Source organism: Acomys minous (assembly GCF_964271855.1).
Source record: "Acomys minous genome assembly, chromosome: 18".
NCBI classification, from domain to species: Eukaryota; Metazoa; Chordata; class Mammalia; order Rodentia; family Muridae; genus Acomys; species Acomys minous.
In genome coordinates, this window is record NC_140501.1 from 53,333,732 (window position 1) to 53,339,731 (window position 6,000).

Here is a 6,000-nt window from a genome sequence, read left to right on the forward strand (position 1 = left end):
ATTAAAAGTAGTGTTGAATGTGGTGACATATTGTGACTACAAATTTTAAGTGTCATGGTTAACAAAGGCATTGGATGCAGAGACGGAGCTTTAGAAAAGTGATCAGATCATGAGGCCTCTGTCTTCACTGATGACTTAACCCAGTGATGGTTTAATTTATTTAAATGTTTTATACGATATATTTTTATCATATTCTTCCCCCTTTCCAACTTCTCTCAGACCACCCTCTTCTCTCGTTCATCTACCCAACTTCAAGTTCATTTTCTTTTTCTCAAAAACAAAACAAAAATGAAAATCAAAGGTAATAATCTAAAATATAGAAAAACTAATGAGACCAAAAAATAAAATAAAATAAAACATACACGACCAAAATAAACAACAACAACAACAAAAACACACACACACACGTACACAAAGCATATGAAGCCTATTTTGCACTGGCCAACAATTCCTAGGCATGGAGACTGCCCTGGAGTGCAAGTGATCTCACCAGTGAGACTGCAGTTGAGAAAACTGATTTTTTTTCCCCCTTTCTCAACAGGTATCAATTGCAAATGACTTCTTGCTTAGGAGTCTACTTTCCCTCTTCAGTGCTGGGATTTTTGTCTGGCTTGAACCTGTGCAGACCTTGTGTGTGCTGTCACAGCCACTGTGAGTTCACACGTGTGTCAGTCCTGTTGTGTCTAGGAGACTCTGTTTCTTTGGAGTCCTCCACCGCTTGTAGCTCTTCCAATCTTTCTCCCTGCTTCTCAACGTGGATCCCTGCGTTAAAGGGAGGGATTTGAACAAGACATCCCACTTAGGGCTGAGTCTACCCAAAGTCTCTTACTTCTTACACAGTATCCAGAGGTGGATCTCTATGTTAATTACCTTCTACTGCTAGAAGAAGCTTCTCTGACATGAGTTGCCTATGTCATTAGGAGTCATTTTATTGCTATGTTTCTTTTTTTAAAAGATTTATTTATTTATTTTATGCAGACGAGAACTCTATCTGCATGTACACCTGCATGCCAGAAGGGGGCACTAGATCTCATGTGGGTTGGTTATCTGATCTGTTTTTGTCTTTGGGTTTGCTTAAATTCCTTCATTCCAAAACTCAAGAACGGCCTGACAGTAAGAGCTGCAACGTATGCTGTTCTGAAAAGAGCAAAGACAGTTTCCTCCTCCTTTGCCAACCCGAAGGCCCGGGGGACCAGGCTACCCTCTAGTTACCTGTCTCCAGTCCACACCTGGTGCTTTCTCATGCCCTCCCAGAATGCTCAAGCCCACCTCCAAAGATACCTGCAGCAGATAGCTGTTGTACTGGTTTGCCAAGCATCCCTTTCCTCCACTTCAGATATCAACGCCCCTTGTTCTGTGGATAAACACTTTTAATTACACTGTGTGGTTCACATGGGACTGACCTCACCACCCACATCCCCTCCAGAGGATAACAAGTGACTCAGGCCTGGCTGACGGTAATGCCATGGTGACTACAGCGATGGGCATGTTGCCAAGGCTGCCCATGACCAGCAGATTATCTCCAAGACTTACTGGAACTATCCGATAAAAGGCATTTTTTTTTCTTCCGACTGGTTTGTTAACTCAGACTGTGAGAGCCTGGGCTTCCAGAGGTTCTTTGTCTCGATGTGTAAGCAGATTCTGCCCAAGTCAGAAAGCCTACAGAGCAGAGGCACAGATATTGGTGCTTAGAATAAACACACACACACACACACACACACACACACACACATACACACACCTCAAAACAAAACAAAAGTGGTCTCCACCACAGTTCTCCAGAATATTAATGAATGAAGGACCCCTTTGCCTGAGAAAGGACAGACAGGTAAAACAAAAAAGATGGGGTAAGAGAAGTGGGGAAAAGATCAGATGGCAGTGGTGATGTTGATGACCACCACAATAGCGATGATGGCTGCAGAAATAGAAATGACAGAAAAAGAGTGACAGAAGAAGAGATGGAGGAAGAGGGAGAATTTCTCTTTGGGACCAAGAACAGGAAAACTGGAGTACCCATCAACCAGTGCTGTGTTTATCGATGGAAGGGATGCCTCAAATTTTTCAGAGAAGAAGAAGGAAGAAATGGTAAAGGACTCCAAGATACTCCTCCGCCTCTTGTTTTCTGCAGAGCTGTGTTAATTCAGTCAATATCTTCCCATTGCAATTTCTCATTAACAGAAACCATGTGAATGCAACAAAAGATACCTGGCAGAAACCATTCCCAGGAGTATGGGCTTCTTTTAGAACATAGTTTCAGGAGTTTTCATCAACCGCTGCATAGCAGAGCACCTCAGCTCGAGGTGTGGACAATGTGTGGGAGACATCCCAGAAGATGGTGAAGAAGAGCTAAGAGACCAGCTATAATCTTCCGGTCCTGCCTCTAATGATCTACTTCCATCGGCCTGGCCCCACCTCCTGAAAGTTCCACCGCCTTTGGAATAGTGCTACCAGCTGCTGAACAAGCATTCAAAACAGGATCCTGTGGGGCCACTTTGGATTTAAACCATTGTTTGGTCTTCCCACGGTCTATCTGGCACCTCACTTGTTCACTGGAGGGCTGACAAGATGGCTTATCAGGCAGAGGTCCTTGCCACTCAAGTTTGATGTTCTGAGTTCGATCCTCAGGACCCACATGGTAGAAAGTTGTCCTCTGACCTCCACATATGCATCGTGGTAATCACATGAGCACCCACAATGGATGGATGGATGGATGGATGGATGGATGGATGGATGGATGGATGGATAGATGGATGGATGGATGGATGGATGGATGGATAGATGGATGGATGGATGGATAGATGGATGGATGGATGGATGGATGGATGGATGGATGGATAGATGGATGGATGGATGGATGGATGGATGGATAGATGGATGGATGGATGGATGATGGATGGATGGATAGATGGATGGACAGATGGATGGATGGATGGATGGATAGATGGATGGATGGATAGATGGATGGATGGATGGATAGATGGATGGATGGATAGATGGATGGATGGATGGATGGATAGATGGATGGATGGATGGATGGATAGATGGATGGATGGATGGATAGATGGATGGATGGATGGATGGATGGATGGATAGATGGATGGATGGATGGATGGATAGATGGATGGATGGATGGATGGATGGATGGATAGATGGATGGATGGATGGATGGATGGATGGATGGATGAATTTTTAAATAACTGGGGAGAGGTATACCTCTTTTCCCTCCAAGAACCTAGAAGCAGAATGAGACTTCAGCCTAGGATACAGGTACTGAGAAACCATAGCCTTGGGTTCTAGGTTAAAATCTCAGCTCTGACCAGCTAGACAACATTCTAAGACTCACTTTCCTCATCTGAAGGGTGGCAGTAGTGACAGCCCTTCCACGTGGTCACTGAGGGATTTGACTGGGATGACAAATGTGCACACACTTCCAAGTCTTACTCTCTGTCCTTCTACTGCAGGCTCCGTGGATCAGACTGAGACCCCCCTGGGCTTGTGTCAAGTGCTTTTCCCACTGAGCCATCTCGCCAGCTTCAATCCATACGTTTTACACGGCTCCTCCTGGGCTGTGCTTGCTTAGGACCTGGTGATCCTCCGGCTTCTCCAGCCTCTCTCTGTCCTCTCGCTTCTCACTTGTTTTCGCAAACCTGTCACCTTCCTGATCTTTCTCAGAGTATGTCACAGCCTACTCTTCTCTCCTATGGCCTTTGTATGGCTGACTCCTCCCCAGCCTTCAGAACTACTCAAAAGTTGATTTCTCCTTCAGAGGAGACTGTTGACTCATTCTAAAATAGAGAAACTGTTTAGTATGGAGGTGGATGACTTTAAGTGAAGCGCGCGCCACGCAGACGAGGAGCATTTTTCACAGGCAACTGGCACCACAGTGACGTTGAGAGCGTATGTGCTCTGCTGATGAGCTATAAGACGTCCCAGGGGCATCTCTCCCTCTCCAGACTCAGGGAAGACGTTTGGTCTGTGTGAGCTGAAGCAGAGAAGATATGATCCAAGCTAGTGGTCTCGGGGAGTTCTTGTGTTCCCCTGCTGCCTGCCTGGGCCGTATCAGTCCTCCACTCTGTACCTACTTTACTTTGCAGTAACCCTTCCCTTGCTGAGCTGCACCCCTGCTGCCCAGTTGGCTCTGCCCTTGAAGTGCAGAGTACGGTCCTAGAGTTCAGAAAGAGATTCACCTGTTGCCCCATCTGCCTGCTGCTTGCCACAGGACAGGGTTGGCTTCCTGTGAGCACTGCCCGGCCTCCTAAGTCATCCCACAATCACAGCTGTGGTTCTTTCCCATGGCAGCCAACCCAGCTTAGTTTCCCCACATCAATCATTCGTGCACCCTCCCCGGTTGGAAACCCTAACACCAACCTCCTTTCAGATGCTTAGAACTCCTTCTCCAAGATCAGAGCCACTAGAACTGAGACCCCTCCCCACCCCCACCCCCACCTCCTCAGATGGCTCTCCTTCAGCTGGGCGGGCCCCTCCTCAATGTTTCTGGGTTTTGACAGTGCAGACTCTCCCCCTTGTTTCTCTAACCTAGGGGAGGGATGGCTTCCTAGGGTTGCAGCTTCTGTGACATTGTAGGGCCTTCCCTTCGCCTTTTCTCTAGGGGACAAGTCCCCATCATTAAGTCTTTGTATCAGGTTCTCTCACTACCTGCTATGGTCTCTGCTCCCAATGGGACTATGGACTGTACAGCCACCCAGAGAAGCCAAGAGGGACAGAGGATGTGACAGTCAGACAACAAGGAGAAACAAGGAACAGCCAGAGATCTGGTGGGCTTCTTAGCGTCCATGGGAAGAGAATTCTAGGGCAGAATAATAGATATGAGTCCAAGAAGCGCATTCATCCAAAAATATGTATTAAGTGTCTCCTGTATTTCATGGATTCTGGTATTTGGTAAGTGGCCTTTGTGTCTATAATTAATGACGCATTTGGGGTTTGTTCTCTGTAATTGTTCCCATCTACGGGAGGGAATGGGTTGTACCCATGACTGGTGGTGACTAATGACGAGGAAAGGGATACAGGGGACAAAAGGAACCCAGATGGGAGAAAATGGCTTTCGAGACCCAGAGAGAAGACAGGACCATCCATGCCTGCGTGAAGACTTCTATGGCTGTGTCAGGAAAGAACACACTTGAACGGACCTTTTCCAGATTTGCTTAGGAAGGGAATGCTTACCTGCAACTTTCACATGTGTAGTGACTAGAGAGGACAGGATAGGGAGCTGTTAGGGGTTTCTGATAGCCCACTTCTTGACCTGGATGAAAGGGGTACAAGTATTGGCTTTACCCTTGTTTTTAAATATGAGTTTTTCTACTACTCTGAATAAATATCTCACAGTCTAAAATGAAGGAAGAGAGGAAGGAAGAAGACACACACACAGAGAATGGGTGTGGCGTTCTATGTTTGATGATGCTTTCTCCAGATAAGCTCCTTGGATGCTGGAAGCCATCAGAAACACACTGAACACAAGCCCAGAGCAAGTCATTAAGAAGAGGCCCTACAGGCCAGAAGCGGAGTCTTGCAGGCACACTTGCAGAACAGTCCAGCAGAAATAAAGCCACCCTATGGGGCCAGGACTCTCTAAGACCCTGCTCCCAGCCACATGATGGGCCTGAAAGGGATAGTAGATTACTCTTGCTCACACCCAGCACATTAAGCAGGATGGGGATGAAAGCCTCTGAGGAACAAGGAAACGAAGCAGGAGCTGCTGCTAAAAAGCCCTATTACTCTGTGACCCTTCCAAGCTAAGCCAGTGACCCAGTGCGGCATTAATGCCATGCACTGAGCTGTGGCATATTTGTCCCTCATAATCTTCCCACAGCACAGTCAAGGTGCTCAGGTGGGAGAACGGGACTCCTAAAGCCCTGTGCTTGGGAACAGAAGTCCTATTGTCCTTGGGTGTAAAAGTTTGCAAGAGATCTAATCGATCTAGAATCTTAGGATCCCTGTGTCTGCAAGGGTGGCCCAGCCAGGTCATCTCAGCCCCAGGCTTCA